This window comes from Botryllus schlosseri, chromosome 11 (genome assembly GCF_051294905.1).
Source record: "Botryllus schlosseri isolate E-star chromosome 11, Bs_hap1, whole genome shotgun sequence".
NCBI lineage: Eukaryota > Metazoa > Chordata > Ascidiacea > Stolidobranchia > Styelidae > Botryllus > Botryllus schlosseri.
This window is the reverse complement of record NC_137246.1, coordinates 7,545,612-7,559,042: the sequence shown is the minus strand read 5'-3', so window position 1 is coordinate 7,559,042 and position 13,431 is coordinate 7,545,612. Positions and strand designations below refer to the sequence as shown.

The 13,431-nt window shown below is 41.1% G+C and overlaps 2 protein-coding genes and 1 pseudogene across 6 annotated transcripts in view; 1 reads left to right on the top strand and 2 right to left on the bottom strand.

Annotated features, from left to right (window-relative positions):
- Positions 1–13,431, top strand: part of LOC145450005 (peptidyl-prolyl cis-trans isomerase pseudogene) — a 430,289-nt pseudogene that overhangs the window by 212,583 nt on the left and 204,275 nt on the right. Inside the window, exons 2-3 of one of the 3 annotated variants that reach the window (XR_013918399.1) lie at positions 12,620–12,715; positions 13,163–13,322. The exons of the other annotated variants lie outside the window; for them this stretch is intronic. The product of XR_013918399.1 is annotated as a peptidyl-prolyl cis-trans isomerase pseudogene, transcript variant X3 (transcript). The remainder of the gene's footprint in view (positions 1–12,619; positions 12,716–13,162; positions 13,323–13,431) is intronic. 3 annotated transcript variants of the gene reach the window in all.
- LOC145450002 (uncharacterized) overlaps positions 1–13,431 on the bottom strand; it is a 245,823-nt gene that overhangs the window by 114,375 nt on the left and 118,017 nt on the right. The gene's annotated exons all lie outside the window — the stretch shown is intronic.
- The window catches only part of LOC145449997 (uncharacterized), a 127,168-nt gene that overhangs the window by 61,166 nt on the left and 52,571 nt on the right, over positions 1–13,431 (bottom strand). The window lies entirely within an intron of this gene.

The window sequence follows — 13,431 nt, the reverse complement described above, 5'->3', positions numbered from 1 at the left end:
CATTCGCTAAGATATCATATCCATATTTTAATGTTCCGACACCGACGTCCGACAAACCCGACTATATAAGCTATAGCAGAAACCCATTGCGCTGACCACTCAGTGTGTAATATGTGGAGCTTTTCCCGGGCTGCATCAAGTGTCTTCGTTGGCCCAGGATGTGCAGTTGTACAGTAGGACTGTTCAAAATTAACTATTTTATTTCCGGATTTCAGCCATTCACTGATTAAATTATCAGGTTACCCTAAAAAACGCTGTACACCAAATTTCGTTCCATTCTAACAAGTATAGGACTCCGCAGATCCGATTAACAATTGAAATCTATTAGGTAAAATTAAAAATATATATATCAAATTTTTTTGGCAACCCCATGAGCTGTCTTCAAAGACGATGCAAAACAAATCAAGGATAATCCGAGGATTATTAACGAAAACTGAAATAACTCCGCTTCTACTGGTTGGAATTGAGTCAAATTTGTTTTAAATCGTCTTTGAATACGGCTAAACAATTTCATGGGGTTGGAAGAAAAATTTCAATTTTTTTTCAATTTTTCCTAACAAATTACAATTTTTAATTGTCTCTGTGGAGTCCTATACTTGTTAGAATTGAACCAAATTTGGTGTACAGCGTTTGTTAGGGTAACCTGACAATTTAATCAGTGAATGGCTGGAATCCGGGAAAAAAAGTTATTTTGGAACAGCCCTATTGTACAGGTAGGCCTACACCCTTGGTGTAAATGTTCATTGCAGTCGAAATAGACCATGGATACTACAAATAAACAACATCACGCACCGCGAAATCTTGGATTGTACCAGTCGTTGATTCATCAGGAAGAATAGCCGACATGGTGATGACTGTATTAAAATGCAGTTTTTAAATGCCCTTTGTCCTCTTGATCTCCGGCGAGATATGAACTGCCTTGAAAGCGCCGTGCGCAATTAGAAACAACATCATAGCTTGATTGGTCAGCAGCTGTATAGTCCTGCCGTTGTAAGCGTGTACCGCAACGTTATGTTACTTTGAGAATTGAGAAGTCGATGAATATTTAGATTTTCGAAATCAGTGCGACAATTACTTGAAATAAATATCAGTTATTGTAAATTCTGAGCTATTTACGATAAATTGCGCTATTACAGGCGATGCTTGGCCCATCTCTATCTAACCTGTGTCTTTCGAGATTTATATTCGAACGATAAATATGCAAATTGCTTGAATTTTGTAATATAAATATTCAAAATCACACGCTGCAGAGGGTGTATGCATCGCTGTTGAACATGTTTGACTCCAACTGGACAGTCGTTCCCGCGTTTAAAAAGCATCAAGACGTGCCTATGATCTCATATAACTGACGAAAGTCTCGAGGCTTTTATGAAACCTCACCTCACCAATATCAACCAGATTACAAAGCCATCAGTAATACCGTGAGTAGTATAGTAGATCGGTCGTGAGGTGGTCTTTTTTTGCATGGGCTCTTATGGGCCAACTGGTGACTCGTATTGAAAACTCGTGTTGGTGACTCGTACTTTCAGACCCCCCTTCCGCTGGTGACTCGTACTTTCGGACCCCCCTTCCGCTGGTGACTCGTACTTTCAGACACCCCCTCTCGCTCCTGATTCGTAATGTGTTCTTATGGATGGATGATTCGTACTTTCGGGTATAGGCTGCGGTGATGACTTGTATTGAAAACTCGTGTTGGTGACTCGTACTTTCGGGTATAGGCTGCGGCGGTGACTCGTATTAAAAACTCGTGGTCGTGATTCGTACTTTCGGGTATAGGCTGCGGCGGTGACTCGTATTGAAAACTCGTGGTCGTGATTCGTACTTTCGGGTATAGGCTGCGGCGGTGACTCCTATTGAAAACTCGGGTCGTGATTCGTACTTTCAGGAATAGGCTGTGGCGGTGATTCGTCTGTCGTGTATTCTTACAGGATCTCTACTGATTCACCATGTGTTCTTATGGGCGTGGCGGTGATTCGTACTTTCAGGCATCTCTCGCGTGGTGTTGAATAGTCACCAACAATAACCGCACAGACGGAAACGTGGCTTGTTGTGCAACAGGATTACGCAGCGCGTGCGACCTATATTTCGAATGACCTGCGCGCTGAATTGTTTCCCATGCAGCTGTGTGCTACTATCGATTATTACACTAATCTAGTCACTGCGAAAAAGTTTGCTAAATCTAATATTTTGGTAATTAGTTTACCGCAGAGCCGGCGTAGACGGCGATTCGAATATCAACAATAAATGCGTTCACAAACTAACACTTCAAAAATGTGTGAAATAGTTTGCAAAACCCCGCGATCACTGACAAGATAATGGCTCGGGTGACATGATAACGTTACAGGTATAGGGATCGCTCACACGGTTCTACATGAAGACCTCGTAGTTTAGTCGTGACAAACGTCCGATCGTGTTCCAACTCTTTCCTCGCTATTGATTGCTACGTAACCTGAATATAGGCTGCGGCGGTGATTCGCCTGGCATGTCATGTATTCTTACGGGATCTGTGGTGACTCGCCATGTGTTCTTATGGGTGCGGTCGTGAATCGCCCTTTCGGATATAGGCATCTCTCGCACGTCGTACTTTCGCGTATAGGCTGTGGCGGTGATTCGTCTGTCATGTATTCTTACAGGGTCTCTAGTGATTCACCATGCGTTCTTATGGGCGTGGCGGTGATTCGCACTTTCGAGTATAGGCATCTCTCGCGCGGTGTTGAATATGTATGAGTCACCAACAATAACCGCACAAACGGAAACGTGGCTTGTTGTGCAAGAGGATTACGCAGTGCGTGCGACCTATATTTCGAATGACCTGCGCGCTGAATTGTTTCCTGGCCAACCGCGTGCTACTATCGTATCGATTATTACACTAGTCCATTCAGTGCGAAATAGTTTGCTAAGTCTAGGAATCACTTGCAAGGTAATATTTTGGTAATTAGTTTACCACAGAGCCGGCGTAGACGGTGATTCGAATATCAACAATAAGAACGGTCACAAATTAACACTTCAAATAGCTGTGAAATAGTTTGCAAAACCCCGCGATCGCTGACAAGATAATGTCTCGGACATAACCATCATTCGTGACTTGATGTTACATACATACCAATCGCTCACGCGGTGAAATTTTGATAGTTTGGCACAGAGCTTGATTTCACTCGAAAGATTTATTAAGTAACGAATAACAGACCGCCAGTGTCGGTAACTTGAATAGCGACAAATTGTCACTTATTTCCGCTCTAACCCTAATCCTTTGTGAAGTGAACGCTTATTCAAAAGGGTGTGATATAATTTTAAAATCCAACCACCACTCACCGGATAATGCTTCAGACATAGCAATCCCTCATGCCCGCTCACAAGGTAATATTTCGGTAATTAGTTTGTCACAGATCCGTCGCAGACGGTGATTCGAAAACCAACAATTTGTCACTTACCTGCGATCGCTATGTCTCACGCCTCCGGAATAGTGGCTGACTTTAGTTGCGTGATAAGATCCATGAAAATATTTAATCAATGCGTTAGTTTGTCAACTTGAAATGAAACTTACTACACAGCTCAAGTTGATTCGTATCTGAATGTATTAATTCGGTACAATTCTAATTATTTTGAGAAATCTTTTCGTGATCTTTTGATTCGACCGTAACCTGAATATTACTGACGCCGACTTTCAGCCATACATCGAATTATTCGCACATTCCGCGCCGCTGTTTTCACATCTATAGAATCAATGCCAACTATAACTCTACAAGAATCAAGAATCACAAGTATGTGCATTATACAGTTATTGTCTTTATCAACATGAAATCAAACTCTTAACAAAAACACGCAACTAATCATTTTCCAACTCTAGCATTACCAAAAAATTCAGGTATTGTTGATTGAAAATCCTTGAGTCCTTATTATCAAAAATGTTATAGTGCCGCATCCGAATCCATTCGCGGGATGTACTAAAGGTAAATCCAAATAATCCAGAATGAAATATTTGGACTTTGACATTGCGTGAATTGAAATAGGTTTGACAAACATGACTACCAACTTTCACCCAGTCACATTTCAAGATTATTACTCTGAAACAATCCTTGAAACTGACAACTCTATTCACGACTCCGTTTCCGTTTGTAAAATAGAGTTTCAGAAATACTATCGCTATGACAACTCAACATTTTAACATCTCGCCATGCACAAACGAGTAAAATACAAAAACCTTGGTAAGTCAATCCGTTTGTAGTAACTCACCAAACCAAAACAAAAAGTATCCGTATGAAAAGTAGACAAGACTACGCGAGTAATCACTACAACCCACAAACATACCAATTAAGTTGTATCCATATCCCATATTTTTTATTCAACTGTAAGATGAAGTAATTACTACTTGGCGCGCGGTTTGAGATTAACACATTACATTTAAGTATACGAGATTTGAATGTCTGACCAACGTAGTTGAGAATTCTTACAATCGAACGCAGGTGTTATATTGAAAATTTTCACGAATTGACACATTGATTTTGACATATGAGATTTTGTAATAGTCGTTCATGACTTGATTATTAAATTATGACATTATTAGACCAGGGTTGTGTTGAAGGTTATTACGATACCAACAAACTTTTCAGAAACATTGTTATTAACATATCGATTTGTAAAACTAGATTAACATGTCTGAAATGTTTTGATTGGGAAGATTAAGCCGTGTTCGTAAAAACCACGCAGCGTATTGTGGATATCAGGAAATAATTTACAAATGTAATTGTCTCCAGTAACCAAGACTAAAGATGAAACAACAATTTTCTTTGTTGAACAATAACCGGTACAATACTTTATCGTCGTAATCTGCGGTGGGAATTGAAACACCTTCGCACATTTCCCGGTGTCAAGTATCACACTAGGTGAATTGACATATCACCGCTTGATTAATGCTTAATCCGTCCAATTTGTCGCTATTCAAGTTACCGACACTGGCGGTCTGTTATTCGTTACTTAATAAATCTTTCGAGTGAAATCAAGCTCTGTGCCAAACTATCAAAATTTCACCGCGTGAGCGATTGGTATGTATGTAACATCAAGTCACGAATGATGGTTATGTCCGAGACATTATCTTGTCAGCGATCGCGGGGTTTTGCAAACTATTTCACAGCTATTTGAAGTGTTAATTTGTGACCGTTCTTATTGTTGATATTCGAATCACCGTCTACGCCGGCTCTGCGGTAAAGTAATTACCAAAATAGTACCTTGCAAGTGATTCCTAGACTTAGCAAACTATTTCGCACTGAATGGACTAGTGTAATAATCGATACGATAGTAGCACGCGGTTGGCCGGGAAACAATTCAGCGCGCAGGTCATTCGAAATATAGGTCGCACGCACTGCGTAATCCTCTTGCACAACAAGCCACGTTTCCGTTTGTGCGGTTATTGTTGGTGACTCGTACATATTCAACACCGCGCGAGAGATGCCTATACTCGAAAGTACGAATCACCGCCACGCCCATAAGAACGCATGGTGAATCAGTAGAGACCCTGTAAGAATACACGACAGACGAATCACCGCCACAGCCTATACGCGAAAGTACGACGTGCGAGAGATGCCTATATCCGAAAGGGCGATTCACGACTAGGGCTGGGCATAATGATTCGAGTACTCGAATCTGAATCGAGTAATAATTTTAATGATTCGAGTCGAGCAGGAAAAGACGATTTTTTCGAGTACTGAAATTATACGCTTGTCGCCACTGAAAGTTAATTTATCAACAAAAATTATAGTTTCGATACTAATTTTTGCTGTTGAAGCCTTGAAACCTTGGTTGAGGGCATCGTAGCATACGAAACATATAGTACAAAGTTGCGAAGGTTACTGGGCGCAGCGCATTTCCGAAATCATGATTATCCCACAACATTGTCACCAAGCGGAATGAAATCGGATGGTCCGAAAAATACCAAAGTATCATTTATGAGATGAATAGCAGGCATTATATTCTTTGTGGTGGCATAAACGGTACATATTGGAAGTTTGACGTTTACATTATGTTATGACGTCATAATGGGTGATACTCGATTACTCGACTCGACTCGAAGCATATTACGTGATTCAGAATCGAATCACTCAGGTACTCGATTTTGCCCAGCCCTATTCACGACCGCACCCATAAGAACACATGGCGAGTCACCAAAGATCCCGTAAGAATACATGACATGCCAGGCGAATCACCGCCGCAGCCTATATTCAGGCTACGTTGCAATCAATAGCGAGGAAAGAGTTGGAACACGATCGGACGTTTGTCACGACTAAACTACGAGGTCTTCATGTAGAACCGTGTGAGCGATCCCTATACCTGTAACGTTATCATGTTACCCGAGCCATTATCTTGTCAGTGATCGCGGGGTTTTGCAAACTATTTCACACATTTTTGAAGTGTTAGTTTGTGAACCATAAGAACGCATGGTGGATCAGTAGAGACCCTGTAAGAATACACGACAGACGAATCACCGCCACAGCCTATACGCGAAAGTACGACGTGCGAGAGATGCCTATATCCGAAAGGGCGATTCACGACCGCACCCATAAGAACACATGGCGAGTCACCACAGATCCCGTAAGAATACATGACATGCCAGGTGAATCACCGCCGCAGCCTATATTCAGGTTACGTAGCAATCAATAGCGAGGAAAGAGTTGGAACACGATCGGACGTTTGTCACGACTAAACTACGAGGTCTTCATGTAGAACCGTGTGAGCGATCCCTATACCTGTAACGTTATCATGTCACCCGAGCCATTCTCTTGTCAGTGATCGCGGGGTTTTGCAAACTATTTCACACATTTTTGAAGTGTTAGTTTGTGAACGCGTTTATTGTTGATATTCGAATCGCCGTCTACGCCGGCTCTGCGGTAAACTAATTACCAAAATAGTAGATTTAGCAAACTATTTCGCACTGACTGGATTAGTGTAATAATCGATAGTAGCACACAGCTGCATGGGAAACAATTCAGCGCGCAGGTCATTCGAAATATAGGTCGCACGCGCTGCGTAATCCTGTTGCACAACAAGCCACGTTTCCGTCTGTGCGGTTATTGTTGGTGACTATTCAACACCACGCGAGAGATGCCTGAAAGTACGAATCACCGCCACGCCCATAAGAACACATGGGAATCAGTAGAGATCCTGTAAGAATACACGACAGACGAATCACCGCCACAGCCTATACCTGAAAGTACGAATCACGACCCGAGTTTTCAATACGAGTCACCGCCGCAGCCTATACCCGAAAGTACGAATCACGACCACGAGTTTTCAATACGAGTCACCGCCGCAGCCTATACCCGAAAGTACGAGTCACCAACACGAGTTTTCAATACGAGTCATCACCGCAGCCTATACCCGAAAGTACGAATCACCAACACATCCATAAGAACACATTACGAATCACGAGCGAGAGGGGGTGTCTGAAAGTACGAGTCACCAGCGGAAGGGGGGTCTGAAAGTACGAGTCACCAGCGGAAGGGGGGGTCTGAAAGTACGAGTCACCAACACGAGTTTTCAATACGAGTCACCAGCGGGCCCATAAGAGCCCATGCAAAAAAGACCACCTCACGACCGATCTACTATACTACTACTGTGCCATACCAAAAGACGCATGAGCTGTAAATTGTAGATTCACACTTTTACTGTTGTCTGCAATTGTTGGAAATATAAATGTTGTTATCTTGAACTTCGAAAAATATAATATTGCTATCATTTAAATACATTTAAAAAGATTTTTTCGCATGGAATCGTGATTAATAAGAGTTTTAACAGTAAAAATACGAAGCAAACGACGAATCAAATATAGAGGCTTTGATGAAGTCTTTCAATTACGTCACAAAATATCAATTATGTCGTACTAGTTGTTTGACATGTATAAGCTCTTTGGGAGTTACAGTGGAAAATATAGGGTCAATATGGTCCTTCGGACGAAAAAGGTTCCCTACCCCTGATATATAGCCTCTGATGTGACATATAATGATGAAGGCCCGGTTTGAGGACTTCTATACTTCTTATACAAACACATACACACACAAATCTGATTCCAGATTTAAGTTCAAATCCAAGACCAAGTCCGAATCCTATCATAGCTTCATATCATGCCGTATCCATATGTCAAGCCATAAACAGTAACCAGACTAATAAGAACTGAAATATTGTAACAATGTCTATGAACTTTGCTATTAGACATTGTGACCGAATATAAAATGCATTGGATCGTAGCAGAATTACATTTTACGTTCGCATGATTACGCGTGAGGGCAGACCTATCATAATTCCTCATGTGTAGATTTTAGAGTAGTGGTTCTTGACCTTGTGTACAGCGCCCCTCAGGGGGGATTTGGGTGGGCGGAAACGCTCAGGGGCGAAATGGGGAGCTCTGGGCTCAGGCGGGCGGTAGGGGGGCGCTGCAGAAAAATGGCCTTGCAGTAGATAGTGTAGTAAGGACATATGATCATATAGTAGGGCAATGGTTCTATATATCCGTGAGTTCTCTCCGAAAACTAACATTCGCCAAAATTTGTCAAACCTCAACGTTTTTCGTTGCGCACATCGCGAAATATCCTCCGTCGATGTTTCTATGAATGCAGTAATTTATTTTAATTTGGCGTACTTTTCCAATTCCAATTCCCCGTTAAAACACTCACGTCACGCTTACTACTCCAAGGCGTTTCGACATCTTCCTATCTTTTCATTGTACCGCAGTATCGTGGTGTTTTTTGAAATGATGAAATATTATCAAACTGAAACTGATAGCTCGAGTTATTTTCCACAAAATTCTTGAACTTGGTATTCTATCTTGTAGCGCACTGCGTGTCGAAATTGAAAAGGCACTGTACTGTACAACTTTGGAGAGTGATGAGTTTTGAAGAATTTTGGCCAAAATGATCAACTAAATATACTTGTATTTGATAGCTACAAAATTGGATCGTCAGAATATTTCTTTATCGTATCACAAAGGATGATACTGCTTAGTGTTGTTACCCCCATTCATGTTAAAGTTAGGAGCTTGGTGCAGTACAAAATTTAATGTGAGCAAATCCTTACCACATTCTCCGTTGATTTAGTAGTCACACAAAGCAATAACACAAACCCCAATACAATTAACTTCGCCGTATTGCCAATCGCAGAGGAGAATTCCGGATGTGTACATCGATCTCGAACCAATTGGTATGGGCTCGTGGGCCATACGCGATGGTTGTTATAACCCGGATTTTATCCGAAAATAGCACATACAATTATACCGTTAATGGAGAGGCGCCAGACCCAGGTAATTTTTGAAAGGGGACACTGTAGAAAAAAGGTTAAGAACCACTGATTTAGAGGTTATCGTATGTTCATTTCCGTTTAAGTCTGCCTTAAATTCCATAGTAATCAGATTCCATCAGCTATGTGAAATTAGTCTGGTTCAAGTGACTGCATCCTAATATACCCTTTCTCCATGAAATCCTAGGTTATTTACATGAAGGAAGGAAGCGGCTATTGGAGACTTCATTCAAACGAATAAAATCTGCAATCTTGCCTCGATGTCCGTGAGGTCTTCCGCCATGACTCTGATATTTTAGACAGCGTCATGTAAGAGATAGAACAGTGATTCTAGACCTTTGTTTCGCCCCAGTGCGCTTTCAGAAAATGTGTCGGTATTGAACCCTCCCTCATCTTATCAAGAACTACTTAATAAGACGATGAGCGATACGGAGAAGTTCTATCGGATACTACTTTACCGCTATGCGCGATTAGTAAGGCTGCTGAAAGTATGGCAGATGTTGTGATGAAACTCTCAGATGTGGTAGTCCATATGATGCTTGAAATCGCAGGCAACTGCTGTATACGCCAACGAATGCTGGTTACATGGAGTATATATTACTTACACAAAATATAATTCAAACATCTGCGGTCCCACTTCATTTTCCCACTAAAAAGGTCTCCGGCCTCCAGAGAAACCCGAATCGCGATTTAATAACGATGAGTCAAATCCCAACGTCCGTGTTTACAGTGAAATCTCTGGAATACAGTGTTCTCTGGAATTCCTCACGACGCACACGCAGGACTAACGCCAGATTACGACTAAAACAAAGTGGGCATATAAATATGCCAACTTTTTGTCATCATTATCGTCACTGTGATAGCGATTTATAACTGTGTTAAACCTATACCAATTATGGGATTATTGTCAATTCCAGTGTTCGCGAATACAAAAAGGCATTGCTAGATTAACACCACTATGATACCATGTAATAGTCCACTACTATGTATGTACAGTACGTTGTACACGCCCGATAACAAAGTATTCGAGAGAAGTAAAAGGACATGTGAGGTAGGCTAACATTTTGGAATCACTTGGCTAGACAGGCACGCGACGCAATCGGAGTTGATACTCCTGCTTCACATATTTGACTTGAAGCAGTTATAAATACTTTATTCGGACACCAGAAAAGTGATTCATGACAGTGGATGCGCTTCAGCATCCATTCCTTTCGCAATGCCTTATTTGGCAATACTTCATTCATATCAGATGCTAAATTCATACGCAAGATCCACGGACTAAACGTATCGAGTTGGTACGATGCTCATGCGAGCGCCATGCATGATGCATCACCTCGACGCGATACTGAGAGCCAGCCCCACCGCGGAAAACTCATAACTGTTGTTAGCCGGGACCGAGCGCTTGTTCATTCCCAGCAAACACCCGATCTCCCACGGACTTACGGGTACGTCCACAATTGTGCCCAATCGTCCCACGTCCCACTTTTAGTGACTGAGGACTTGCTCAGTAAGTCACAAATTGACGTCCAATTATGTAACTCCAAGTGACCCCCAGAGGAAGTAACTTTTAGAGTGCGCCTATGCCAGTTACCAATGACCATCCCAGTGGATGCCATAATAGTGTGATGCCTGGATGCCACCTACACAGTAGTTGATTTGGATGTCCTTAACTGGAAAATCGTTTCAATGAACTCAAATGTGCATTATTCTGCAGTCAATGGTAAATAAGTTGTGTTGAATACACTCATGATACAAGTGAAATCTAGTGGAGTGAAGCCGTGAATGTTGATATGGTGATGACTTTCCCATCGCGTGGAATTTCACAAGCCCGGCTATCGATCATTGTGGTCGCACAGTGCTGAAGAGGCTCGATTTAATGTGCGATACAGAGACACAGTTGCTTATTTTATTGTGACATTACTGAGTGGAAAATGCCCGCATCAGGGGCAAATACTCGAAATGCATGTGAAATCTTCCGACATCAGAACTTGATAAATGTCATGATGGGATTGTCATGACTATTCCAATTACGGAACAACGCAGTAAGCAATCCTCTCGGCTATTTCGATAATGGAGTCGAACACGCCTGTTGCTACAAATTCATCCAACCATAAAACCAGACGCCTGCCTTCTTCTATTTGGCGAGCATCGCGCATGCGCGTGTAATTCAATTTGATCAGCGTATGTAGCAATGGCGGAGGGACGAATTATCACAGTAATGGTTTAGTTCTTAATTGGAAACGTTAACAGCGTGGATTGTGAGATGTCTCTATCATGAGTACTGGAAGGGCAGGAAGCTTGGTATTTGAGTGCTATATTTAATAAACAGCAACAGTCTCGACTCTCGATCATCATGAACTGCTGATGCGATAGTGAATTCGACTATATGATTATAGTGATTAGTGACACGGCTGTAATATCAGCTATACAGACGAAATTGATCGACCCGCTGCTAACCGGTAACTCATGCAAGCCGATGGCAGTACATTTGATACTATATGATAATGTATTGATCATAGAAGTCTGATTTATTGTGCTCTGTTGCATAATGTCTCACAAGCAATAACTTGACATTTCATGTGCATCCTGTGACAAGTTTTACAAGGATTTCTTAGGACTGCAGGACCCAATCAGCAAACCAGATGACGCATAAAGTAATGTACCGGTATTATATTATAACATATCGGTATATACTGAATTTTGAAATGTTATGTAGGCTAATAGAAATGTGGATTGTTCCTTTATGGAATGTGAGATTGCTGAATTTGTGGATGCATGAAGATTGTAGCATCACATTAACATCCATTTTCGTATTTTTGTGTCCACAACAGTATATAACCAATAACCATCTATAATAGCGTTAATAAAATACTTGAGGCTTTCAGTGAACATGAACATGTAAGAATTTATGGCAATATTGGTTTGTATTTAGGGTATTTTAGGAGCAACATTATAATAGTTTGTTAGCCCATCTTTAACCTCGCTCTAATCAAAGGATACTCCAACACTAAACCAATTATAAACTCTATAAACTTAACATGTTCATGGTCTGGTGCAGACGGGTTGTTGGCAATGTTACCGCAATATTGGCACGGCCTCCGTGCATACTTTTATAGCTTGATTATAACTTTCGATATTAGTATATATACACGGAAACATTGCCTACATTGCAGCAGTATTAAAAAAGTAGGCTATGGATGGGCCTAAGGAAGGCTGATTGCTCGATGGTCATCTTGCCGTCGATAAGAAAACACAACCTTGTTATCAATGGTTTCTTACTATATATGGATGGGACATATCTGTGTTTGTGTATACAAAGTTACTTCATTTCTACCAGGAGACTAGATATTGAACAGGCAATGTTATGTAGTTCTAAACTTCAGAGGAAGGCGCTGCAGTGGTGCATTGTTCATGGATCAAGATGTTGAATTATGTAAGTTGAAGTTACGAACTATATATGATGATTTATGATTGTTCAATAATTAGCAATTTATTACCCTGAAAAAAGTGCCATCGATGATGCGGGAATATACTATTTACGGTGGTTCGCAATCGGGCTGCTAAAACGTGCTGGATGGAACTATAATTTTATTATAAACTGCATTCTTATAGTGGCATAGAGCGTGTAATTTCAGTAGGCTGTCTTGAAAATAGTAACATACTTGGCTCGAATCATAAGAATTGATACTCGTTCGAGATTTGAGTAACCATACCAATGTGCTCAGCCCTACTGATTAGTCATTATAGTGAGTAGAACGTGGGAATGGTCCAGCTTGAACTTCATTGTCTTTGTTATTTTTTACAGGATATTCTAGATTCCTGGCTTGGCTTCTTGACAAATGGCTTCACTACAAACATTATAATAATTTTGATTATTTAGATCGGCAATGTCTTCAATTGATAGTGTTCAACAACGCCAAGAACACTGTACAAAGAATGTCTTGATGACTGGAACCAAAAACGTTCGGAAGTGCTACTGCCACATGGAACAAGCGTTGCTGTAAATCGGTGCTGTGTCATCCTCAGGAAAAAGTCGAAAGGTATAAAACATTGATTACACTTCATGGAAACCAGAGGCTATGTGAAAGTAATCATCTTTTGAACTGAAGTAGATGTAATGTTATGGATTTATACACACCTAGAGGTAAC